This window comes from Hylobates moloch, unplaced genomic scaffold (genome assembly GCF_009828535.3).
Source record: "Hylobates moloch isolate HMO894 unplaced genomic scaffold, HMol_V3 SCAFFOLD_39, whole genome shotgun sequence".
Taxonomy (NCBI): Eukaryota; Metazoa; Chordata; class Mammalia; order Primates; family Hylobatidae; genus Hylobates; species Hylobates moloch.
The window spans coordinates 284,693-312,388 of record NW_026652314.1 but is presented as its reverse complement, the minus strand read 5'-3'; the positions used below and the strand labels follow the sequence as shown (position 1 = coordinate 312,388).

The 27,696-nt window shown below is 46.4% G+C and overlaps 1 long non-coding RNA gene across 1 annotated transcript; it reads left to right on the top strand.

The window, feature by feature from the left end:
* The first annotated feature begins 652 nt into the window (after positions 1-652).
* Positions 653-27,647, top strand: LOC131382531 (uncharacterized). Its single transcript, XR_009212076.1, has 4 exons — positions 653-717; positions 15,383-15,673; positions 23,883-23,928; positions 27,553-27,647. It is a non-coding gene; the product is annotated as an uncharacterized LOC131382531 (long non-coding RNA).
* Positions 27,648-27,696: the final 49 nt, after the last annotated feature.

The following is a 27,696-nucleotide window of genomic DNA, read 5'->3' as shown; positions in this document are numbered from 1 at the left end:
CGTTGATGTAAGTTCTGGCATTCTTGAGCTTGCCCTTGATCAATGATTGTGTGTTTGTGGAAATCATCCTCTTATCTAATCAGGTTGATAACGTCCACATTGTGAACATGACATGTCACTGAGATTTGGGGCTGATGCAAAAATAGTCACTTTAAGTGTAGGAGGTATTTGTATGTCATTTGGAGTAAAAAATCTCTTATGTGTTTCACACATTGAATTGTTAATCAACTGAAGCATAAATGTGTATTTATTTGTTGTGAGACAAATTGTTGCAACAGTTAATGATTGTGGATGCTACTCATCTTATGTACAAAACTATCATTAAAGAATGTTCAGATAGTTAAATAAGTAGGAAAACAGATCAACAGTCAATTCAAATATTAAGACAGTCTAGAGTAACTTTACAAAGAACGTACCATTTTTGCAACTACAAACATTTGTAAAAGTTTAAATAATAAAAGGCAAAATCGTAGAAAATAATTTATATCATAATTCTAATTTTCCTGGAAGTGTTTTGTTTATTGGTGTATTATTAGTCGACAGTTGCTACATTAATGATGTAAAATGAACCATACCAGCGTCTTAGTGGTTTACAACAACCCTCACTTCCTGTTTTTGTTCACAGGTCTGCAAGACAGCTTTGGTTCAGCTGATTTCAGCCAGGCTCACCCCGACTTTGCAGGGCGCTGCAAACCCCAGTCTTCAGGTCAGGTTCAGGTATGTTCTATATGTCTCCATCGTTGTGGGACCAGTGGGTATGCAGGGCAAGTTCTTTTCATGGCAAGTGGCAGATGCCTCTAGGCCATGACAAATCACTCAAGTACATTTAAATTTCTGATCATGTTATGTCTGCTAAAAGGCCATTGGCTAATGTAGCTCACATGGTCCAGCTCAATCAACTGGGGTGAGGAAGAGGGCAATCTAAAGAGGGGGTCTGCAGAGTCATAAGGCAAAGGGAGAGGATGGGAACAAGGCACTGTAACCCAGCCTACCACAGCCACAGAGGAGGAGATACATCTTTTCTGCAGACAGTTACTATTAGAGACAGAAGGAGACTAAATCACTCCATGTCACTTTCACCATTAGCAGCACCCCATCCTGGTAAAATTAGACAAAAATGAACCTGCCTTCCTACTAGCTTTTGTGTGTATATTAATAATTCTTTACCTATAATATATAATGTCAGACTTTTACAATTTAGTTATTAATTTTTTTTTTTTTTTTTGAGACGGAGTCCTGCTCTGTCGCCCAGGCTGGAGTGCAGTGGCGCGATCTCAGCTCACTGCAATCTCCGCCTCCCGGGTTCACACCATTCTCCTGCCTCGGCCTCCCGAGTAGCTGGGACCACAGGCTCCTGCCACCACGCCTGGCTAATTTTTTTGTATTTTTAGTAGAGACGGGATTTCACCGTGTTAGCCAGGATGGTCTTGATCTCCTGACCTCGTGATCCGCCTGCCTCGGCCTCCCAAAGTGCTGGGATTACAGGCGTGAGCCACCGTACCTGGCCTATTAAATTTTTAATAATAAAAAAGTAATTATAATTAATTTTTAATGGCTTTGAGATTTATTTTTGGATCCCAGAAGTTCCTTCTCCATGGCAATATTTGTTTGGATCTTTTTTGCAGTTTAATATTGATTTCTTTTTTTTTTTAACTCTTGGCCATTCAGCATATGGCTCAATGAATTTTAGTGCACCTCTTGTATCTATCTCTCTACCTTAGGCATATTTGGATCATATCCATATATTGTATCCATTTGTCCTGCAATTTGTCTTTTCATGTAATGAGTTCTTTCCACACCAGCATATATAGACCTACTTCATTATAGCTAATGTCTACACATTGTTCCGCTGATTTAAGGTTCCTCCACAGTGGAATTTACTAACACATCCCTCATGGATGTGTGTCTAGGTTCCCCATCCTGCCTATCCCAGCGCTGCAGTTACGGCCAGTCTCACTGTCACTCACCAGAGTCGGGTGCCTGCCCATATATCCTGCAATGGAGCCAATAGCCTCCTGAGGCCTGCATGGGATGTCCCTTCTGCCCCCATCCTCCTCACGCCACTTGTTCTTTCAGGAATATTTCATGCTACTGATCTCTTCCTCCTTCGGCTTTTTCGTGCTCGCTGTCCCCAGTGTTCTGCTCAGTGCCCTGTGGCACGCCTTGCCTTCTTTTAAAGGTGTACTCAGGGATTCTCCTCATTTTTCACTGCTCATTCCTGTCTGGGCTTTCCCTGGAAGATCCCCTGCCACCCATCCCCTGCTGCCTCCAGGACTGTCTCCCAGCCCGGGCCTCTGGCATAGAAGCCATCTGCCTCCTGGTTGCACCGCCTGGAGGAAACGCAGGCCCCTCACTCAGCTCTCGCTCCGTTTGCCATCCTCCTCTGTGCTTCCTGCCTTGGTCGTTGGTGCCATCATAGCCGTCCCCACTCCCACATTCGAATGACGCTTTTAGGTGTGTTCATTCCACCTCTGAACCTCTCACACTGACCCCCTCCTCTAGTCTCTACAGTGCTCTACTCAACATTTGCTAGTGGTGGCCCCGTCCACCTTGTGTGCGTAGTACGTCCCAGCCATCCCTTGGCAGCCAGGACCATCGGCACACTAGCAAGTCCGTGGGGTCAGGTGTGCGTCTCTGGGCCTGCCTCCGATCCTTCCATCCTGCCCACACCTCTGAAACTCTCTCCATTTGAACCACCTGTATTGGATTCTGTTTCCTGCTGGGGTGTTGATGGGTGGGATTTGTTCATTCATGATTTTTCGGCCCCATCTGTCTTCTGTCTGCTTGTCCCAGGCACCTGGGGAATCACTCCTACCTAATGGAGAGGGAAGGGAGTCCATGATTATGGAAAGATGTGACACCTTTCATAAAGCAGAGAGGGATTGCTTCTCCCTCTGATCCCAAGGAAGGCTGCCTGGAGGAGGAAGCACTGGGGTGGTACGGGGAGCAGAGTTTGATGAGTGAAGAAGGGGTGGAGTAGGATAAAAACCACGGCAAAGAGCTCTCAAAGTGAGTCTGCCTCTCCCCAGGCCATAGTCCATGATGTCACCACCATGTGGTCACGGGGCTAGAAGCCTTGGCACCATCATTGACTCTTACTTTTCCCTCCCCGCCATGCCTGGCCTGTCACTGAGGACAGTGGTGTCTCCTTCTAATGTGCTCCTTGCCTCCCTGTCCCCTCTTCTCTATCTCTTCTGCCACATCCGCACAGTAGCCAGGGTGTCCTATTTGGCCAGAAGAAAAGCAAATAGATGGCCGGGCGTTGTGGCTCACACCTGTAATCCCAGCACTTTGGGAGGCCAAGGTGGGCGGATCATGAGGTCAAAAGATGGAGACCATCCTGGCTAACACAGTGAAACCCCGTCTCTATTAAATATACAAAAACAAAATTAGCCGGGCGTGGTGGCGGGTGCCTGTAGTCCCAGCTACTCGGGAGGCTGAGGCAGGAGAATGGTGTGAACCTGGGAGGTGGAGCTTGCAGTGAGCCGAGATAGCGCCACTGCACTCCAGCCTGGCGACAGAGCAAAACTCCTTCTCAAAAAAAAAAAAAAAAAAAAGAAATACAAATAGATGAGTCTGTTTTTGGACATCTACTAGATACTTTGCACTATGCTAGACAGCTGAAATAGATTACTTTTAACTTTCATTACATTTCCGGGAGGTAAGGCCATGTTATTCCCACTTGGAGGTGAAGAAGCCGGTGTTGTTCCCTCTACGTTGAAGGGCTCCTCAGGATTGTGAATAGGGGAGGATGAGGAGCCGTGGTCATGTGCGCTTCTTCCCATCTCTGGGACTGGTCTTGGGCAAGTTCCTAGGGTTGATGGATTGCAGCAAGCCCTGAAACTCAGCTGCTTAGAGACAGAGCTTGTGTGCTGAATTTAATGAGCAAGCTCGCTCCAGCCAGCTGGAGACGAAACCTTTGTGACTTGGGTGGGCAGGGAGGAGTTCAGGAAAACTAGGGGATTCTAGAAGGATGATTCAAAGAACAGGGAGGGAGACGGGCCTCTGGGCCCAAGCAAAGACACAGGCTTATTGGAGGACTGGGGTTGCAGGGGGCTGGAGGAATGATGGGGAGGCTGGGGCAGCAGCTGGGGTGGGCGGGGTTTCTCATGCCTGTCAAGGAGTCGGCACATCATCCTAACTGCTGCCTTAAGGGGTAATCTCTCTGTAACTCTCTAACTCAGAGAATCTGGTGACTCGATTTCTCCTGATACTATACCTGATACTTTTATTACTTTAGTGAAGTCTGTGCTGCCGAAAATGCATAGAATGAATGAATAGCAGGTTCTGGCAACATCAGGCTGACCAAACTCATCACTTTCACGGCAAATGTGAAGCCTAACTTCCTGGCTCCCTGAAATGATCTCACTACTTTATTGTAAAGAACAGAGGCAGAGAAAGTCACGCCCTCTCTCCCTGTGTGTGACCTTTGCAATCAAGTGTCACCTGGGCGAAAGTGGCCTCTGGTGAAGGACTTACTTGGAGAAGTTGGAAAGCTGGAAGCCTGAGGAGATGGTGCTTGGGAGTGAGGTCATACGCATTGCCACCATGTCCCTTGTCTTTTTGTTGGAAGACGGCCAGGCTTTGCCAAGAGCTGATTGTTGAGGGCTTTGGGCGTTGGCTTAGGGCGCTTGTTTCCTGAGTGCTGATGAAGGAAGGATCCCTGGGCATCCAACTCTGCCCAGGGGCTACTCCAAGAGGCACTATGTCCTTAATTGACTTTAGAGGGCAGTTTTCCCAGTACCACTCTGCTTGGGATTGTCTCCAGCCATGGGCACACTAGCTGGCTCCGCTGTCTCTCCCTGGGGAGAAGGGAAGTTTGCTCTCCCAAGCCTGGGTTCCACTGCCTTCCACCCATCCTGCGCCTGCCCCCACCACCTCAAGTAAGCTTTTTAGGACAGCATATCCACGGTGAGCCATGCCAAGTACACAGCCTCATGTATTTGAGTGTGAGACAATCTTAGATTCACACTACTTACGGATGATACCAGCTACCGGCCACCCCTTCTTGACTGGACTCAGCATTAAATAGCAAGCTGTAGGCTATCCCTGGCAAGCAAGGAATTCTAGAACGTTGGAGCTGTATGGGCCACTAAGGCTGCTCCCCAGAATGTGGTAATGCAGCCAGTGTGGCACATGGGCAGACAGCTGATGCTGTCTCATCCTGTGGTGATGGAAAGTTGTCCTTATATGGAACAGAAATCTGTCTCCCTGAGGTTAGAAATCAGTGGCCCTCAGACCCTTATCCTGGCATTTTCAAGATCACTTAACAAGCCTATCCTTTCTCACAAGTATTATTATTTAGAGCTTATGTTTTTGTGGAGTTGATGGTTATAAAGGATACCCTTTTAAATATGTGATAAATTCCCTTTCCTGTTCCTTAGGTCAAATAGCACAGCCTTCTTCATACATTCTTTAAATGGAAAACTTTTCCTTTCCATAGAGCCCACAGTCTCAGATTCAATCTTTTTTTTCCTATTTATTTATTTATTTATTTTTATTTTTTTCAGACAGAGTCACGCTCTGTCGCTCAGGCTGCAGTGCAATGGCATGATCGCCACTCACTGCAACCTCCGCCTCCCGGGTTCAAGCAATTCTCCCACCTCAGTCTCCCAAGTAGCTGGGATTACAGGTGCCTGCCCCCATGCCCAGCTAATTTTTTTTTTTAATTTTTAGTAGAGACAGGGTTTCACCGTGTTGGCCAGGCTGGTCTTGAACTCCAGACCTCAGGTGATCCACCCGTCTCGGCCTCCCAAAGTGTTGGGATTACAGGCATGAGCCACCGCGCTTGGCCGTATTTATAAAAGTAATATATTCTTGGAGAAAATTGAGTAAATACAATTCAAAGAAGAAAAATACACCGAGTTCATTGGGCAGTGCTGTCCGCCAGGTCACCGAACCTGCAACAGCATCCCAGCCCTGTAGCACTCCAGGTCCCCTGAGTTATTCAAATTCAGCCCAGTGCAATGCTTCAGTCTCAAACTCAATATAAACTGCACCTCCTTGCCCTCCTCTGCACAGGCCGGAGCTGGGACCTGTGGCCTGGAAGATAGTCCCGCTGGCCATCCCCTCCCTGGAAGGCAGCCCCTCCAGCATGTTGGGGCCACAGCGGGGAGGGAAGAGCGAGGACTTTCCTTTGTTCCCTCGATGCTGTCACCTTCTTTCTCCCTGGATTTCGGAGCCCCCTGTGTGCCAGGCCTGCGAAGGTTGGGGATCTCGTGGGGCACATGGGGCTAAACGGGTTAGTTGAGGAGAGCTGCAGAGCTCCCCAAGGTGCTGTTCCCCAATATTCTAGATAAAGTTCTAGTTCTGCACGACCTTTATGTAAAAAATTATTTTTAATAATAAGTGTACGTATTTGTGGGGTATAAGTGATGTTTTGGTGCCTGTATACATTGTGGAATCACCACATCAGTGTGGTGAGAACATTTAAAATCTACTATTTGGGCAATTTTGAAATTTACAACACATGATTAACTGTATTAGTCTGTTTTCATGCTGCTGATAAAGACATACTTGAGACTGGGCAATTTACAAAAGAAAGAGGTTTAAGGGACTCATAGTTCCACATGACTGGGGAGGCCTCACAATTACGGCGGAAAGTGAAAGGCAAGTCTCACATGGTGGAAGACGAGAGAAGAGGGCTCGTGCAGGGAAACTCTCCTTTATAAAACCATCAGATCTCATGAGACTCACAAGAAAGACCTGCCCCCATGATTCAGTGACCTCCCACCAGGTCCCTCCCACAACGTGGGAATTGTGGGAGCTACAATTCAAGATGAGATTTGGGTGGGGACACAGTCAAACCATATCGTTAACTACAGTCACCCTGCTGTGCAATCCATCTCTAAAGCCCCTTCTGTCTAATAGAAACTTTGTACTCTTTGACCAACATCTCCCCGTTCCCACCCTGCCCCTCCAGCCCCTGGTAACCATTATACTCTCTACTTCTATGAGTTCAACTTTTTCACATTCCACGTATCAAGACATCATGCAGTATTTGTCTTTCTTTGCCTGGCTTATTTTACTTCGCATAATGTCCTCCAGGTTCATCTATGTTGTTGCGAATGACAGAATGTTCTTCTTTTTAACGGCTGAATAGTATTCCATTGTGCATATATACCACATTTTAAAAATCCAGTCCTCTGATGGACACTTAGGTTGATTCTTTATCTAAAGATAAAAGATAAGTGTTGTTGAGGATGTGGAGAAACGGGAATCCTTGCCCACTGTTGGTGGGAATGTAAATTAGTAAAGCCACTATGGAAAAGAATATGGAGGTTCCTGAAAAAACTAAAACCAGAACTACCATAGGATCCAGCACCCCCACTTCTGGGTATATATCCAAAGGAATTGAAATCAGTATAAAATCATAGATATCTACGCTCCCATGTTTATTACAGCATTATTTACAAGATTTTTCGACTCTCTCGATAACTCTCCTATAGCCTCAGATCTGTCCTCCTGCTGCTGGGGTTTCCCTGCCCAGTGGGCTGCCCCCTAGGGAAAGATCCCAGCCACCCTCACAGGTGTCGTTGGGTCCAGAGGAAACACATGCATTCTCGCCGTGGCAAATGGCAGGAGCGCATGCAGCCCACTGTGTCTCGCTAAAGCTGTCAATGTCTTTTGAGGAGCCATCAAATTCAGAATGCTAGGACTTAATTATAATTTAATTAGGATCTTTGTAGCCTGTTATTGAAATGGATTTATTCTTTTTTTGCTATGTCCTTTTTAATGTTTTGTTATTAGTACTGCGCTAGATTGATAAAATAAATTGGATTGTATTCCATCTTTTTCCACACTTTGGAACAGTTTTTATAATATGAGAATAATCTGTTCCATGAACCTTTGAAAGAATGTGCTGTGACAACAATCTGACTCAAAAGCCTTTTGCAGGGGAGGCAGTTCTTTAAACCTGGTTTGCTTTCTTTCATTCCTGTTAGTCAACACAAATTTTTGTGCTTCTCTCTCTCTCTCTTTTTTTTTTTTTTTTGAGACAGAGTCTCACTCTGTTGCCCAGGCTGGAGTGCAGTGGCGTGATCTCAGCTCGCTGCAACCCTTGCCTCCCAGGTTCAAGCAATTCTCCTAACTCAGCCTCCCAAATAGCTGCGGTTACAGGTGCGCCACCACACCTGGCTAATTTTTGTATTTTTAGTAGAGACGGGGTTTCCCCATGTTGGCCAGGCTGGTCTCCAACTCCTGACCTCAGGTGATCCGACTGCCTCGGCCTCCCAAAGTGCTGGGATTACAGGTATGAGCCACTGTGCCTAGCGTTTGTGCTTCTCTTTGAGACAAACTTAGTAATTTGTGTCTCCAGTGACAACTTACACAGGGCTTGCTGGTCAGACTGGCTTCAGCTATTTATGAGTTCTGCATAGCCTCGCCCTGTCTGCCTGTTTGTCTGTCTGTCTGTCTGTCTGAGCTCCTTGGCACCCAGGAGGCAGAGATGGGGAACAAAGAGAACATGAGGAGCAGCAGTCTACTCCTCTCCTTTCTTTTGAGCTGGACATACTGAAAGAGGAATCATTTTGTTGGGCGCGGTGGCTCACGCCTGTAATCCCAGCACTTTGGGAGGCCAAGGTGGGCGGATCACTTGAGGTCAGGAGTTTGAGAACAGCCTGGCCAACATGGCAAAACCCCATCCCTACAAAAATTAGCCAGGCATGGTGGCAGGCCCCTGTAATACCAGCTACTTAGGAGGCTGACGCAGGAACTCGGGAGGCGGAGGTTGCAGTGAGCCAAGATCACGGCACTGTACTCCAGCCTGGGCAACAGAGCAAAACTCCATCTCAATAAATAAATAAATAAATAAAACCATTTCCTTCTCTCTCTCTCTCTCTCTCTCTCTCTCCTCTCTCCTTTTTGTACACACTTTGTTCTCTGGATTGATGGAAATTCATGTTATGTCATGTGCTGGTTCATAGTGCCCAGATTAAGGATTTCTGAATAGACATGAACTTGGATCCTGACTTTGCTTTGGGTTGTTTTCTACTCCCCTCTTCTGCCCCCAGCATCACTTACCATGACAAATGCTGGCACCTGGATCCTTATGGAAGTCATCACCCTGGAGAAAGGAGAGACCATCTGGCTCAGCCCCAGAGGGGAGAGAGAGACCTCAGTTGGAAAGACGTGAACATGTCTGTCCCGGGGGAAGAGGTTAAAGGGCAGAGGGGATATATGAAGAACTCTTCTTTTTCCAGTTATGAATATGCTCTGCCCAGACTGCTCATGACGTTAGACGTGGCCACCTTCCATCCGACATAAGTGAGGGGGCCCTATTGGCACCTCCCTCCCGGATGTGATGGAATGCTTCGGAAACCATTAATCCTGGTGTCAGCAGGAGCCTATGGAGGAACTCGTAGTTAATACCTCCCACAAGCCAGGGAACGGACTGAGAGGTAGACGGCTTACTTCCTCCTCCCTTTCAGCAGCAGAGTCATGGGCTGGCGCAGCAGGTCTGAGTTAGATCATTGGCAGAACCGGCTGGTGCCGGCCTTTACATTTTAGGGTGCCTCTTCTATCCTGGTCAAGAGCTTCACTTGTTACATAATCAGGTGTCTGTAGCTGCCCCATGGCCTCATAAAATGTGGAGCTTAACGGGGACGTTTTCTTCTTGCCTGGAGCTTTGGCCGTGGGGCCTGCAGTCCAGCCACAGCTGGCCTGAGCCGGGGACAATGACAGTTCACAGGATTCTATGTGCTTTCCCACTTCTCTGCTCATAAGTTTTCTCCATAAACCCAACTTTTTAAAAAAACGAGGATGACTCATATAAAGATATGATTTGTACAAAATTGGTTTGTAAATACAACATAGTCCCAAATAATTTTTTTACTAAATGTTTTTTAAAAAATTTACCATCTTTACCATTCTTAAGCCTACAGTTCAGTGGCGACTAATACATTCATATTCTTTCTCTCCCTTCGTCCTTCCTTCCTCCTCCCCTTCCCAGCACCTGGTAACCACCAATCTACTCTGTCTCATGATACAGGTATGTGTGTCCTTTGCATGGCAGTGCTAATATTGTTGCCACCACCCTCTCATACCAGTCTGACATTAATTCCTGCCCTTTAGCGACTGTGAGTTCTGGTCTTGAATGGGCATAGAATTTATCACAGCAATAGCTAACAATTAGTGTTACTACATGCTGGGCACCATGCTATGAGTTTTATATGTATTAACTCACTTATATAGATCGGTGAAATTATCTTTTTTTTCTATGCAGTTTACTTTTTTTTTTTTTCCAGAAAAGGAACTGAAGCACAGAGAGGTTAATAATTTTTTCAAGGTCACACAGCTACAAATGGCGAGACCAGGATTCAAACCTAGGCAGTCTTCCTTTAAAGCCATTTAACTCTGTGCTGATGATGAGCAGGTGGGTAGAGAAAAGGTTCAGGGATAAAAATAAAGTGGTTTCTTACATTTATTCCAAGATTTTAGCAGGTCAGCTGTGAGTACTAAACTTTCAGTACTGTGAGTGTCTGGGTGTTTTGGTTGGTTTGCTTGCTTTCTCTGTGTTCCTAGATGTGCAAGTGGGAAGAGGGGGTGGGACAGATCCTGCAGAGAGACCTGCCGTGCTCCCCACTGGAGACTGCAGCCTCCACTTCCCACAGTCCCTTGCATCTTTGTCTCTTGTCCGTGGCCTGGCTTCCCCAAAGAAGACATGTCTCATGAGATGTGGAAGGAGAGGGTGAACAGCATTAAGTGAAACTGTTTCCACTGCTTCTGTGTGCTCAAGGAAGTGTTGGGTTTTCCTGTGACAACCGCAGCAGAGGTCCCAGCACTGGGGAGGTGAGGGAGTTAGAGCAGGTTGTCTGGTGGCCCTGGTCCCAGCAGGCAAGACAGCAGCCTCCTCATTACCTGGCTTCTCAATCAGGACCAAGGCAGCAGCTTGTCATTTGGGAGTCATTCCTGGAAGCTTAGCTCTGAGCCTGCTCTACAGCCATTCCATCAGCTTTGCAAGGACGTAGGTCACTGTATTAAGTCTTTCTGTGTAAACTAGGTAGAGTGTTTCATGCTATTTGCAATTGAGCCTGGTGATACAATAGGTTTTTGTTATTCATGGTATTTAATGAGAGGTTTTTTTTTCCTTTTTTTTTTAAAAAAAAAACATGCTTGGTTCAGATTGAGCTCATGGTAAACTAAAACCGTCAGCTTTCTTTTCCCATAAATGTTCTTAGGATGGTCACCCCCATTCTGGGTGCATGTGATCCACCGAAGTTGCTTGCCCTGAGTCCATCAACCCAGCAGGTGAGGTCCTTTTGAGTTACTGTCTCAAAACGATGAAAACCACATTGTTCTCACTGCCAAAACCTTGTCCCATGGCTCCATGTTGCTGTCTCCAACTGGGTTTCTGCCAAGAGTTTTCTTGGCTTGTTCTCTGCTCCTGGAAAGGAACAGCCTGTCCTCCAGTGATCTGGCCTCTTGGGGAGCCCATCAATGCCTCCACCTTCCTCTCTGTGTCTCTTAGAGGACCCCAGGGTTACTGCTCTGACACCCTTCCTCTCCCCCTCTTCTGCGGCAGGCGTCCAAATTCCTCCAGGATCTGGCCTAGAGACACTTGCTCAGCAGCACGTGGGCAGGGCCATTAGGTACAGTCTGGGTGCACTGTCCCTCAAGGATTCCTCTTAGAAGGGTGTCCATGCAGACTTGTTTCATGCTCAGACCTTCCAGTGGAGTGTGTGCGAGAAGTTTCACTATCACTGTATGGTTTTTAAACTGCAGCTGATAACCCTTTACTAGGGAAAAAAACTGATTTAGAAGACTGTCCCGCATTGACTATATAGAAGTTTGTTGTACATAGGAAAGGTTAATATTGTCTGGAGCATCTTTTGCTAGTTGTGTATCAGTTAAGGTTCCACCAGGGAAACAGAACCAGTAGGAAATATAAATGAATAAATAATCATATATAAAACTTTTTTTTTTTGAGATAGAGTCTCTCTCTGTTGCCCAGGCTGGAGTGCAGTGGCATGATCTCGGCTCACTGCAACCTCCACCTCCCGGGTTCAAGCGATTCTCCTGCCTCAGCCTCCCAAGTAGCTGGGATTACAGGTGTGTGCTACCATGCCCAGCTGATTTTTGTATTTTTAGTAGAGATGGGGTTTCACCATGTTGGCCAGGCTGGTCTTGAACTCCTGACCTCAAGTGATCTGCCTGCATCAGCCTCCCAAAGTGCTGGGATTAAAGGCATGAGCCACCACACCCAGCCTAAAACTGTTTCTATTTTAAAAAATATGTATGTATGCATCTCCAAAAAAATTTGCAGCAAGGAATTGGCTTGCCTGATTCTGGGATTGGCCAGTCAAGTCCAGAGTCCACAGGGCAGGAAGGAAGGGCAGCAGAAACTTTCCAGCACAAGTTGATCCCCAGGGAGAATTTCTTCTATTTCAGGGAAGCCTCTATTCTGCTCTTAAGACCTTTCAACTGATTACACCAGGCCTGCCCATATTATCTAGGATAATCTTCTTTACTGAAAGTCAACTCACTATAGACTTTAAATCACATCTCCAGAATACCTTCCCAGCTACACCCAGCTTAGTGTTTGATGTTGACACGTAAAACTGACCATCACAATATGTGTGTTTATGCACTGAGTCGGGATTAAAAATAAATTTCTGACTGTAAAATATAATTTAAAGAGCTCAGGGGAAGTCATCTCCTTCTTGTGCCCTCTGTTTTGGAAGCAGACACATTCACATCTGCCCCTTTCCCTCTGTCATTCGCTCCAGGATTTTCTATTTTAGTTCTTAGAGATGTTTCAGCTTCCTCCAAGGGTATAAAGTCAGCCACGTGGAGCGGGGGCACTTGACACACTGGCTCACGGGGCTGGGCCACACTGGAAACCAGGGGGTTCTCCCAGCCAAGCTCCAAGAAGGATCCTCGTGGTGGTGGGTGGACAAAAGGAAGAATCCGCTTTCTGTGTATTCCGAGTGAATCCTGAAATTCCAATAAGCAAAGTCCTACAGGAAATGGCAGTGGGTAGTCCCTAAGTGGAAAAGCTCACAGTCACACGAAACTTCCAGTCCTATGTCAGAAAATCTCTAAGGAACCGATCTGAGTAGGCTACAAAGAGTGTTGCTCCCTCCCGGCAGATTCTCATCACCCCTTCTACTGTCTGGGTCTCCTGGGTTGTTTTGTAAAGGGACAGCTGACTCATAATTCCCAAGCTGAAGCTACTTCTAGGGAAGGAATATATGACATCCTGGATAAACAAAGAAGTCATACATTGTTAATGTATAGAATAGGAAAGCCACGTAGGTGGAGCATCTTCAAATTGTATGTCTTCCTGAGGGAGCAAATCATTCTATTAACACCAGTGAGCCAGGCCACATTCGAGGTCCTGGGGATATAAAGTTGACCAAGATGTGCCTATAAACTGCCTACAAGGAGAAAGACAGCACTATGGACTGAATGCTTGCATCTCCCCCAAATTCACATGTTGAAACTAATCCCCAAAGTAATGGTATTAGGCAGTGGGGCCTTTGGAAGGTGATTAGGTCACAAGCGCAAGAGCCGTCATAAATGAGATTAGTGCCTTATAAAAGAGGCTCCAGGGAGCTGCCTTACCCCTTCTACTACATGAGGATGCAGCAAGAAGACACCATCTATGAACCAGAAAGCAGACCCTAAACCCCACAAGACACTGAATTTGCCGGTGCCTTGATCTTGGACTTCCCAGCCTCTAGAGTTGTGAGAAATTAATTTTTGCTGCTCACACTCAGCTATTTTTTTGTATTTTTAGTAGAGATGAGGTTTCATCATGTTGGCCAGGCTGGTCTCGAACTTCTGACCTCAAGTGATCTGCTCGCCTTGGCCTCCTGAAGTGCTGGGATTACAGGCACTTAAAAACTAAAACTCTTTCTATCTTAAAAAATATGTATGTATGCATCTCCAAAAAAATTTACAGCAAGGAATTGGCTTGCCTGATTCTGGGATTGGCCAGTCAAGTCCAAAGTCCACAGGGCAGGAAGGAAGGGCAGCAGAAACTTTCCAGCACAAGTTGATGCTATCCCCAGGAAGAATTTCTTCTATTTCAGGGAAGCCTCTATTCTGCCCTTAAGACCTTTCAACTGATTACACCAGGCCTGCCCATATTATCTAGGTCAGCCACCATGCCTGACCTATAAGCATGTAATGTCTGTAAGTACATTTGAAAGTTGTGCAGAACAGTTTGTGCATGAAGACGTGACATCTCTGCCTCCTGGCCAGTAAATGCCATTAGTCCTGTGGCCTTGATATGGTTTGGATCTGTGTCCCCATCCAAACCTCATGCTCCGTTGTAATCCCCAGTGTTGGAGGTGGGGCCTGGTGGGAGGTGATTGGATCATGAGGGTGGATTTCTCGTGAATGGTTTAGCACCATCCCCTTTGTGCTATTCTCGCAACAGTGAGTGAGTTCTCACGGAATCTGGTTGTTTAAAAGGGTGTGGCATCTCCCCCATCTCTCTCTCTTGCTCCTGCTCCAGCCATGTGAGAAGAAAGCTCCCCCTTTGCCTTCCACCATGACTGGTAGCTTCCTGAAGTCTCTCCAGAAGCAGAAGCTAATATGATTCCTGTACAGCCTGCAGAGCTGTGGCCAATTAAAATTCTTTTCTCTATAAATTACCCAGTCTTAGGTATTTCTTTTTTTTTTGAGATGGAGTCTCGCTCTGTCTCCCAGGCTGGAGTGCAGTGGCGTGATCTCGGCTCACTGCAAGCTCCGCCTCCTGGGTTCACGCCATCCTCCTGCCTCCGCCTCCCGAGTAGCTGGGACTACAGGCGCCCGCCACCACGCCCGGCTAATTTTTTTGTATTTTTAGTAGAGACGGGGTTTCGCCGTGTTAGCCAGGATGGTCTCGATCTCCTGACATTGTGATCCAACCATCTCAGCCTCCCAAAGTGCTGGGATTACAGGCATGAGCCACTGCGCCCGGCCCATTATAAGCATTTCTAAACGTACATAAGGAAGATTTAAAAAGTCCTGCTATGTGCTCAAAGTGTGCAGGCTGCGTGGGGAAGCAAATGAGGTGAGAGATACTGCACTTAAGCTGTGGTTCTTAAAGCATCTGAGCCAGAAGACCAGCTTTAACATTTCCAGTCCTTAGTGGACAGTTGTATAGTCCTCACACATGACTAGTTGCAGCTAGGAGGGCCTCTGCTGTGAGTTCAATGTGCACACTGGTCTACGCCCTGTTCAGTGAGCTGGGCACGCTCATGTGATGCTTAGCTACTGCGGCAAGTTGAAAGTACTATGCAAGTTCCTGAATTCTTATCCTCAATTTGTGGGCCAGTTAGAACAGGTCGCATCCGCACTGGTCCGATGTTCCTTTAAGTAACCTTGCACTAGGGAAACTTCTAGCGAATTTGTACCCTTATAGTTTTCTTCCCAATTTCTTTCTTACACACAGACTCTTCTCCTAGAGGGGTTCCAAGTGACTTCGTCCCCTCCTGGGCTCAGCTGTGGCCTCTGAGCTCTCCAGCAAAGCCATACTCCCATTGAGAGACAAATCCAGAGCCATGTGGACAGGTGGTTGGCAGGCACCCTGCCTGCAGGGCCACGCCCTCCTGCACAGCCATTCGTAGCCTCAGCTCCAGTTCCCGGACCTCCATGGACACTCCGACACTCGGCAAAGAGACCAGTCTGGGGACCAGGGAAAGAGGCTGGGGAGCTTCCGGGCCCTCAGGCAAGCAGCGGCTAGGTAAGGACAGTTACCAAAATGGTAATCATAGCCGGGGGCTGGAAAACCTTTCTTGAGATGTAGCAGTCAAACCGCATAGTTGTTAAATGACCATAACTATGTCTTAAATAATCAGTTCAGCTGGTCTCTATTTAACATAATAGCTGCCTATTAAACCTAAATTAAGTACAGAGTTCAACGTCTCTAGGACACAGAAACCCCAAAATGACTGCCAAACCCAGAATGAAACCTCTGGCTGGAAGGAGCCGCAAATATGTCCACCTGGCCTGGGTGTGTTCTGGTCTGGAGAACGCAGAGTCCGCATCCCACTGCCCAGCTGTCTGTGCTTGAAGAATAATATTTCCCAGGGCTGGGTCGGGGTTGGGGACAAGCTTTGGAATGCCTTTCAATCCTGATTATATCTCACGACTGCTTTGGTCTTGTAGACATTTCTGAATTTGCCAGAAATATAGAAACACCTCCAAGAAGCACTGTGAGGCCTGTATGGCCTCGAATATGCCAGATGATGACAAATTCTGCCTCTTCTTTCTAGCCCCATTCCCCTGGCATAGAAAGGTCCTTACCCACACTCAGGGCTGCAGTAAGAGCCCCCCACCCTCCCTCCATCCTCTATCTTGCCACTATTCACTGATTTATTCCTCCATTCATTCACTTGGCCGGGCGCGGTTGCTCACGCCTTTAATCCCAGCACTTTGGGAGGCTGAGGCGGGTGGATCACGAGGTCAGGAGATCGAGACCATCCTGGCTAACATGATGAAACCCCGTCTCTACTAAAAAAATACAAAAAATTAGCTGGGCGTGGTGGCAGGTGCCTGTAAGTCCCAGCTACTCGGGAGGCTGAGGCAGGAGAATGGCGTGAACCCAGGAGGCAGAGCTTGCAGTGAGCCGAGATCGAGCCACTGCACTCCAGCCTGGGCAACAGAGCGAGACTCCATCTCAAAACAAACAAACAAACAAACAAAGCACATCCATTCACTCACTCATTCATTCATTCCAGAAATACTTTCTGTGTACCCACTATGTGCTGAACACTCAGGGAGCAAGACAGTGGCAGCAAAAACAGACTCCCAAGGGCTGATATTTTGGTGGGAGAGGCTGCCACTGTTCAGAGTGGTCTTTCTAAAAGGCAGTCTGTGCCCTGATCTCTCAGCCTCCAGGAATAAAAGGCCCTGTTTATCTCTCTTTGCTTATTTCACGCCTCTGCCTTCTTCGTTTGGGAGCCAGCCCGTACACCCACTAAGTGATGTTCCTCAGCTCCTTCTGGGGACCACCTGCATAAACATTACCTGGGATGGTAGTTAAACATGCATATTCCCAAACCCCTCTCCAGACCTAGGGAACTGGAATTTTTTTGTTGGCTGGGCTGGAGAACCAGCCCTTTCATTTGAGTCAGGTTCCATGGGTGACTTGGCTGCATGCTAAGGTTGGTGAGTGACCACTGGCTAGTGTTTCCGAGTGTTTGCCACATTCAGGCTTTGTTCTACGCCTCCCTCTGCCTGAATGTGGCCTGGTCGCCTTGATCTGCTTGGGGACACTTATCTGTCAAGACTCAGCTCAGTGTCACGGCTTCAGTGGCCTTTCCTGACCCTCAGCCACAGCAGAGTTGGTGGTCCCCTCCCAGTGTCCCGTTTCTTCCCTCCAAGGCACATACTTGTAAAGGCCTCCACCAAAGCCCCCTGGGCATTCAATCAATGCAGAGCTCTGTGTATATAGCTGAATCCTCTAAAGCTGGAGTCCCCGAGGGCCAGTGGGCTCCTCTCCATATCTCAACCCCTAGGTGGGACCAGCCCTCCCCAGCTCCCCACAGCTGGCTGCAAAGTGAGGCAAGGGCTGCAGTGTTGAGGACAGCCATGAAAAGAGGAGGTTCCATTCCTACCTCCCCGGCTGTTCTCCGTTCTTTCTTTTCTTTTTTTTTTGAGACGGAGTCTTGCTCTGTCACCCAGGCTAGAGTGCAGTGGTGTGATCTTGGCTCACTGCAACCTCCACCTCCTGGGTTCAAGCAATTCTCCTGCCTCAGCCTTCCAAGTAACTGGGATTACAGGCGCCCACCACTGCGCCTGGCTAATTTGTGTATTTTGGGTAGAGACGGGGTTTCACCATCTTGGCCAGGCTAGTTTTGAACTCCTGACCTCGTGATGCACCGGCATCGGCCTCCCGCAGTGCTGGGATTACTGGCGTGAGCCACTGTGCCCGGCCTCTCCAGTCTCTTAATCCCCATCACCACAACCTCAAGAGGGCTATCGTTGTTTTGATTTTGAGCATAACTGGAGTTTTCCTCTGTTGGAGGAGACTGGCAAAGCTAAGTATCCCTCGAAGTCCAGGACAAACAACAAACATCATCTATTCTCTATAAGGAGAGTTTCATTCAAATGGCAGGAAACTGTTCTCGTGGGATGGCTTGGCTCCGTTATTTCAAGCTTGGTTTTCTTTTGTGGGGTGGAGTTGGAGCTCATCTCTTGCTGCCTGTCAGAAAACTCTTCCTAAGAGTGTAGGAATTGTTGTGTCGTCTGGATGACCAGATTGCTAAGGGTAAGAGCGAGAAACGACCAATGTCAGTGATATAATCAATTTTTTGCTTTCCACATTTTAAAATCAGATTCATTTGCTCTGTATAATAGACTGGACACATGTTTTCTTAGTTCGTCCATTTACTCACTTGTCTGGGAAGATCTATTTTGGGGGGCAATTTTTGCTTTATTGAGAAGATAATGTAATCCATAATGAGAAATGTTCCATCTTCACGCTTGTGCTGAGGACGGCAGGAGGCTGTGAATCGCTGATGGAGATCGACGGAGCCTGCTGTCCTTCTGAGTCCTGCGCCATGCTTGCCGGGGGCGGGAGTCACAGCCCCCAACTCAACTGTGTGAGCCGAAACCTGGCTTTTTCCAAGCATTTTGTTATGAATGCTAAATCCAAGGCACAATTTTTAGTTCTTATTTTTCTTTAATCCAACAGGAGGTCAACATGTAGTCTTTGTAGTCAGACAACTTGGTTTCAAATTCTAGTTTGACCTCTTACTAGCTGTGTATTCGTGGACAAGTAACCTAACCTTTCTTTTCTGTGGTTTCCTGAAGGATAAATTGGGGGACCAAAATATTACCTTGCTGTCAGAGTTGTTGCGGGGATGATGATGATGATGACGGTGATTTTTGAGACAGGGTCTCCCTCTGTTGCCCAGGCTGGAGTGCAGTGGCGCCATCTTGGTTCACTGCAGCTTGGACCTCCCATGCTCAAGTGATCCTCCAGCCTCAGTCTCCCTAGTAGCTGGGACTATAGGCACGTGCCACCACGCCTGCCTTATTTTTGTATTTTTTTTGTAGAGATGGGGTTTTGGTATTTTGCCAAAGGTGGTCTCAAACTCCTGGGCTCAAGCGATCTGCCCAACTCAGCCTCCCAAAGTGCTGGGATTCCAGGCATGAGCTCTTGGTCTATTGTGAGGATTAAATGAGATGGTGTGTGTTGTGAATGTCTTAGCATGGGGCCTAGTCCTCAGTGGCTAGTTTGTTTCGACAACACTCTCTTCCTTTATCTCCTGTTTGTTCTTTCTCAGTGTCCTTTCTTGGCATTTTGTCTCTATTTGCCACTAAAACATGGACTTTCCTGAGGGTTCTATCTTTAATCTGTTTTTTTTTTTTTTTTCCTTTCTTCTTATTTAGCACATGGTTTTAGGGGCGATTAAACTTAATCCTGTGGTGGCCAACGCTTCTTTCCTTGGTTATCATCCCCAGGGCTGGGCTTTCAGCTCAACCCCTCTGTTCCAAAGTTCGGACCACTTTGCTCAAGGCCCGCTGGGCATCTCCATGTGGCTGTTTCATGGGCACCTCCACGTCTGAAGTCATCTTACCATCACAGCCCCCTCCCCACCAGACAAACTCAGCTGTCTCTTCTTTCTTGGGTATCTAGTTCACAGTTATTTTGTTGCGGGACAATCAAAGATGGGAGAGACCGAACAGAGTGAGTTCAGGAAAGGTCTTTATTAAAAGGTGATCACCTGGCTCGTAGGACTAGCGTCCAGGAAAGTCTGAGCCCTGGATAAAGACAGCAGCCACCTTTTAAGCAGTCAGTGGCCGGGAGCTACGTGATGCAGGAAGCGTACTTACAGAATCGAGAATGAAGGCAGTTGATCCGTCTTTTACCTTTATGTACTACATGTTCCACATGCCTGGGAGACCATGTTTCTGTATCAACCTTGTAACTTTGCAGCTGAGCTAAGGAGGTGAAGCAGGAACTCGCTGAGCCTCAAGGAGTGTGAAACTGGGGAGTACAGTTAGGGCTCGCTGAGCACAGAAGGAAAAACAGGCAGTGAGTATTCTTCTCTAACTTAGACTACGGGGGGCGCTACACTACACTTAGCTTTTGAAGGAAAAAGTAAAAATTTTTGGTTGCCTTTGATTATACTTCTAAAATTCATTAATTCCTTCTTCAATTTCACATTCTGGACATTGCCTTTGAACATGTGTCAATCAATTAATGTCTCTCCTAAAAATGATACTATTAATTAACACATGACCTTTAATTTTTTTTTTTTTTTTTTTTTTGAGACGGAGTCTTGCTTTGTCACCCAGGCTGGAGTGCAGTGGTGCGATCTCGGCTCACTGCAAGCTCTGCCTCCTGGGTTCACGCCATTCTTCTGCCTCTGCCTCCTGAGTAGCTGGGACTACAGACGCCCGCCACCATGCCCAGCTAATTTTTTTTTTTTGTATTTTTAGTAGAGACAGGGTTTCACTGTGTTAGCCAGGATGATCTCAATCTCCCGACCGCATGATCTGCCTGCCTCGGCCTCCCGAAGTGCTGGGATTATAGGTGTGAGCCACCTCGCCGGGCCGGCCTTTAATAATTTTTAAAAAGGCAAACCAGGTGATAAAACTCTTGTCCTTGAAACCTTTCCTTTGCACATACAGTGAAATCAAAACTCTTCACAGTGGCCTTTAGCCTCTCCTCCTTCACTGGCCCAGCATCAACAGACTGTATTGTTGAGCCATCCCAAACAACACAAGCACCAAAGTGGAGAAAGGACATGTTTCTCTAAAAAACAATGTGTTTCTGCCAAAAGCAGAGGTTCAGAACAGCTCATAACTTAGTACATGGCCAGAAATTACTGGCCATCAGAAGGACTGTTGACCTTGAAAATGGACAGAGGAGGAGATAATAAATAGAGCCATGAATATTGGCATCATGTGATCATAGCGTCATGTCTCCACATCCAGGGAGTGAGGGATGATTCACAAAATTTCAGTTAGTTGTTCAATCCCCAACCTGGACATTAGAAGACTCTGGTTCTCATCTTGGCTTTCTCTTGAACAAGCCACTTTTTTTCTTCTGAACCTCAGTTTATCCACCCTTAAATTGAGAGGATTGAACTAGACCACTGGTACTCATAGGAAACATTTGGGAAATTTGTGGGGACATTTTTTTTTTTTTTCTGGGTCAGAGTCTCTCTCTGTCGCCCAGGCTGGAGTGCAATGGCATGATCTTGGCTCACTGCAACCTCTGCCTCCCGCGTTCAAGCCATTCTCCTGCCTCAGCCTCCTGAGTAGCTGGGATTACAGGTGTGCGCCACCATCCCTTGCTAATTTTGTAATTTTATAAGAGACAGGGTTTCACCATGTTGGTCAGGCTGCTCTCAAACTCCTGACCTCGTGATCTGCTCGCCTCGGCCTCCCAAAGTGCTGGGATTACAGGTGTGAGCCACTGTGCCCAGCCGTGGGGACATTTTTGACCGTCACAGCAATGAGGCAGGGTTCTACTGGCATTAGTTGGTGGGGACCAGAGAGTCATGGGACCCTGTGGGGCACAAGGCATCCTGAGCTATGTCCCACTGACATTTCTCTGCTGGTCATTCAATGGGTACAAAACTTGTTGTAATGAGCAAGGCCTCAAATCCCACTCTGTTTTACATATAAACTCAATCCACTGTTTCATGGTTTTAATATACACTGAGTTTTCGAGGAAGGTAAGTACTATGCAAATGGAAGAAAGTGTGTACTTTATTTTGCTTTTAGCTTTACCAAGAATTGCTCACATTTTGGGAAATCACATCACTGATGACAACACCCTTCTTAGGGTTTGAAGTGCTGATATCGTGCTCTAACACTGCACTTCTAACCACTGGATTCCTGGTGATTCATGTCTGTCACTAATGTGGTTTGTATCTGTGTCCCTGCCCACAATCTCATGTTGAATTGTAATCCCCAGTGCTGGAGGTGAAGCCTGGTAGGAGGTGACTGGCTAATGGGGGTGGATTTTGCATGAGCGATTTAGCACTATCCGCTGGTGCTATTCTAGTGATCTAGATCTGGTTGTTTAAAATTGTATGGCACCTCCCCTGCCCCTTGATCCTGCTTTTGCCATGTGAGACGCCTGCTCCTCCTTCACCTTCTGCCATGATTGGAAGCTTCCTGAGTTCTCCCCAGAAACATAAGCCAGTGTTACGCTCCCTGTACAGCCTGCAGAATCATAAGCCAATTTAACCTCTTTTCTTTATAAATTACTTAGTCTCTAATGTCTACTAGAAAGTGCAGATGTAGAGGAGGGGCAGAAGAAAAAAAAAAGACCAATGTAGATAACATACCATACATATGAATACATAGTGTAAGCACCTGATGTATTCGTTATGTTTTCCAGGTGTATTAGTGAACAAATGGAAAACATACTGGACTTTCATTGTATTATGTATTACTTTACTTCTCATTTATATTACAGGGCATTATATTGGTTTTAAAAGTTATGTACTTATGCCAGGCATGGTGGCTCACACCTGTAATCCCAGTACTTTGGGAGGCTGAGGTAGGCGTATCACAAGGTCAGGAGATCGAGACCATCCTGGCTAACATAGTGAAACTTCATCTCTACTAAAAATACAAAAAACTTGCCAGGCGTGGTGGCGGGCGCCTGTAGTCCCAGCTATTTGGGAGGCTGAGGCAGGAGAATGGCGTGAACCCGGGAGGTGGAGCTTGCAGTGAGCGGAGATCGTGCCACTGCACTCCAGCCTAGGCGACAGAGAGAGACTCTGTCTCAAAAAAAAAAAATTATGTACTTAGGCAGCTTATATGTCTATAGTTTCATTTAAGAATAGCCAAATGGATGTTGTGAATTATTGTCATGAACATTTCATAAAATGGGATGTTGGGTCTGACAAGGTTAAGAATCTTTGGACTGAATAATTTTCGGCTTAATACTTTAAGACAAAAAGGCCAGCCAGAACTTCTAACAGAGGGAATGAGAGGCACACTACCCGGGGAGATTGCATATCCCCTTCACAGTGGCAAGCCCTCCCACCTCCCACCTCCCGCCCCCCTCCATTTAAACAAATGCCAATTATTTACCCCTCCATGTCTTCCTCTCCCCTGGGAGTGGAGTCCACCCTCATAATCTTCCCTGGCAACTGTTGCTAGGAAGATGCTGCCTCTTGAGCTGACCTTCCAAAGGCGTGAGATCATAGCCGGTTGTCTCCCAGCTGCTGATGAGGGGATCAGTTTTGCCCAGGAGAGTGATGGAGAAATAAGCAAACAGAGCACAAACAGCAACAGCACACACAGGGTGCCAGGGACAACATGCAAGACACGGCAGTCAGGGGCTGTTTGATGTTGCTGTTGTCTTCCATTCTGGGAGGTATAGGAGGAAAAAAAAAAAAAGAACCATTACGATGGTCTGTCCCCTGCCCTTCCTTGTTATCACAGAGATGGAGACACCATAAGAGGACCTGTTAATTTGGCCTCTTTCATGAAGTCTGTCAGTAGAGTCCGGGCTTCAGAGCAGGCAGCATCCACTTCACCGCTTCAACTTTTGTGGCTCTGTTCTTCTGCCACAGCTGAATAGTGATAACGATGATGACAGTGATAATGATAGCTACCATTCATTGATACTCACTTTGTTCCTGGCATTGTCCTAAGTGCTTTACATGAATTACTTCATTTAATTCCCACGGCAACCCTATGAGGGAGATCTCACATGCTCCCCTATTGTACTAATGAAGAAATGGCTCCCAGAGAGGAAATTGCTTGTCCAGCTCCTCCCAGCCAGCGAGCAGCAGGGCGGGATTTGATCTCAAGTCTGACTGGCCACCAGCTGGCCCATTAAGCCCTGCACTAGGATATACCTTGTTTTCTATGCTTTATTGACTGATTTTGATCATTTGCTTTTGGTATGAATAGATACAGGTGATAGTGCATGTGTGATTTCATTCATTCATTCATTCATTCTTCACCAGATAGGACCCAACCCTGTGCTTGCTGCCAAGCTCGCTGGGACCCCAGGTGAGTAAGACCCACCCCCTTCCCCAGGGAGCCGAAGATCTGGTTCTCTGCAGAATCAAGCTTCTGCTGAAGGCTTGTTCTTGGCAGCACACAGCCTCTTTGATCCTGTGGGATCTGGGAGTGGTGGGGTGAGGGAGCACCCGGTTGCACTTCACAGACGGTGGCAGGACGTTCATCTGTACAGGTGCTCATGAAACATTGGTTGATTGCTTTACCTTCCACCTTCAACCAGAGCTACCAGTCCAGAATGCCGACCTTAGGATCAAGGGGAGGAACAAAAGCCACATGTCAGCATTCATTTGTCTGCTGATACTTGGTGTTAGACATTGCACTTCGTCTCATTTAATCTGCAGAATGACAACTAGGATATGTGGCCTTCAAATATGTGGCTCAGGAATGAGATTACTGGGCAAAACGGTGGGCAGGAGCACCCTGTGCTCAGCCTGGGCTCAGTGAGGCGTTCAGTGCAGGCTGCTGAATCTGCGACGAGCTTTTGACCTCTTTCTCTGACTTCCATTTGCTTCTGTGCGGGATTGGGCCCAAAAGAATTGAATTGGTGGATGTGGCAGAACCTCTGCCTGCAGATGTAGTGAGCTGCTTGACCAGGGTGTGCAAAGCGCAGAGGCAGGTGCCAGGAGATGCCTTTGCAGGTCTGCACTGAAGGCACTCGCTGGGCCGTTCCAGTAACTTCAGGCTTCCCTTTGCCTGAAGGCCTCACCAGCAAGTGATGCTCCATCAGCTTCCAAGTTGCAGCCTGTGCTTCTGCTCACTCCCACACTGGGCCCAAGGAGGGGCAGCAGCCAGGCTAGATCTCAAGGCTAAGCAGGGCTGAGCTGCTCATCAACATGGCCCATGCAGTGGTCTTTCTCTCTCTTCCACCCTTCAGCCCTTCTTTCTTTTGCTGCTTCCCCTCTTCCCTCCTTCCCTCTCTTCTTTTCTTTTCCCTCCTTTCCTCCCTCTCTCCCTTCTTTCCCTTTTCCTTCCTTCCTTCCTCCCTTCCTTCCTCCCTTCCCTCCTTCCCTCTCTTCCTCCTATCCCTCCCTCCCTCTCTCCCTCCCTCCCTTCCTTCCCTTACTCCCTCCTTTCCCCTTCATCCATCCTTCCTTCCTTCCTTCCTTCCTTCCTTCCTTCCTTCCTTTCTCCCTTCCCTCCCTCCCTCTCTCCCTCCCTCCCTTCCTCCTTTCCTTACCTTACTCCCTCCTTTCCCCTTCCTTCCCTCTTCCCTCCCTGCCTCCCTCCCTCCTTGCCTCCCTCCCTCCCTTCCTTCCTTCCTTCCTTCCTTCTAGAATCGGCATCAAACACTGAAAAAAAATCTGTTTTGTATTTTCCATACAGTACAGCTCACTTTCTTTGGTGTATAGTTTTTTATGTTTTGACAAATGCATAATCATGCGACTGTACCACAATCAAGACAAAGGAGCGTCTACCAACGCCCTGCGCTACGCTGCATGCTGCCCCTTTGTGGTCGTCCACTCCTGCTACACCCAGCTCCTGGCAGCCATCTGCTCTCTGTCTCTATAGTTTTGCCTTTTCTACAAGGTAATATAAATGGAATCATACAATATTTAACCTTTTGAGTCTGACTACTTTCATTTAGAAATTATGTTCACGATTCATCCGTGTGATTGTATGTCTCAATAATTGCATTCCTTTTGCTGGCTGAGTAGCATTCCATTACATGGATGTACCGCAATTTGTTGATCTGTTCCCCAGCTGAAGGACATTTGGGTTGTTGCCAGTTTTTGATGATCACAAATAAAGCTGCCATAAACATTCACATATAGGTCTTCGTGTGAACATAGATTTTTATATCTTTTGAGCAAATATATTGGGCAAGATCGTTGAATCATATGGTATATTTAATTTTATAAGAATCTGCCACACTTTTCCAAATCAGCTGTACTGTTTTACATTTTCACCAAGAATATGTGGGAGTTCTCCTGCCTTCTTTTCCTTCCCAACACTTGGTATTTGTATTGTCAGTTCTTTTGTTTTTAATGTAAGCTATTCTAATAGGTGCAAAATGGTATCCGGTTGTAGCTTTCATTTGCATTTTCCTAATGATTAATAACACTGAGTGTCTTTTCACATGCTTATTTGCCATCCATATGTCTTCTTTGGTGAAATGTCTATTTAAATCTTTTGCTAATTAAAAAAAACTGTGTTGTTTGTTTTCTTACTGAGTTTGAGACTGTAAAGAATATATTCTGGATAGAAGCCAGATATGTGATTTGCGAATATTTTCTCCCAATCTGTGGCCTTAGAATAACATGGGTTGTTTCCACAGTGAGAAAATTGGCTAGAACTAGTCATGTGGTCGCATGTGGTCACAAAGAGGCTGGGACATGCACTTCTACTCTGTGCCTAGAAAGGCAGAGAACTGGAGATATTAGGAGAATAGTACAAAGGACTGCTATACACACTGCTTATACTGTTTCAGATTCTGCACAACAATATTTCGTGAACGTTCTTCCATGTGAGCAAGTATTTCTTTACAGCAGAGATCTGGGCCAAATCTGATCTGTTGTATGTTTTCATTTGGTCTGCCAGCTGTTTTTTTACAGACAAACATTTGAAATCAATTTGATGGTAAAGAAAACTGACTTTGAACTCCAATTCATCAACATATTGTTAGTCCAGAAAGAATTTGATTATTCTCACTGGTTGACCTGTATTACAAAAAGTTGTAATTAATCATTCTTGTATTTTTAATTTGTCCAAAAAATGTGTGGAAATTTGTTTCCTCTCATTATTATAAGTATTACACATAATATCCTTGATTTTGGCTTGTGGCCCACAAAGCCTAAAATATTCACCCTCTGGCACTTGAAACTGTTTGCCAAACCCTATTGTGTAGAATGGCTTTTCAGAGCTGCATGGTATTCTATAATTTTCAATCATATGTACATATTATAAATTCTTATGTTCATATTGTTCAACTATATTGGTTCTAGATTCTTCCTATTCAAACAATGTAGCAGTATAGACCCTTGTGCGTCTATCACAACCATAATCATTGATCATTTCCTTGGAATAGATTCCTAGAAGTGGAACTACTGACTCAAAGGGTGGGTACATTTTGCGGATTTTTTTTTTTTTTTTTTTGAGATGGAGTCTTGCTCTGTCACCCAGGCCAGGGTGCAGTGGCGAGATCTCTGCTCACTGCAACCTCTGCCTCCCAGGTTCAAGTGATTCTCCTGCCTCAGCCTCCTGAGTAGCTGGGATTATAGGCACACATCACCATGCCCCGCTAATTTTTTTTGTATTTTTGGTAGAGATGAGGTTTCACCATGTTGGCCAGGCTGGTCTTGAACTCCTGACCTCAAATGATCTGTCTGCCTTGGCCTCCCAAAGTGCTGGGATTACAAGCATGAGCCACCGTGCCCGCCCCATTTTGCAGATTTAATATTTCTAAGTAACTCAGTATTTCTAAGTAATCTGTCAGAAAGTTAGCATTTCACATTCCCACCTGCAGTGAGTGGATAAATGTGCTTTTTGACTTGTACATTTTCCAAAACGAATGGTTCAATTCTATAATATCAGCCATGTATATTCTTTTTTGTCAATGGCTTTTTCAAGCCCCTGTCTGGCTTTCTGTGGAATAATTCTTTATCCTTTATTCAGCATCCAGCAGTGCCTTGGACAAGTGGCTGTGAAGTTATTTGCAAGGCTGCATCAAACCCGGGTGAGACACTTCTCAGGGGAGCTGTCCAGCTACATTCTCTGAGTGAAGGCAAGTGTAGTCACTTTTCTCTGCTATGTTAATAT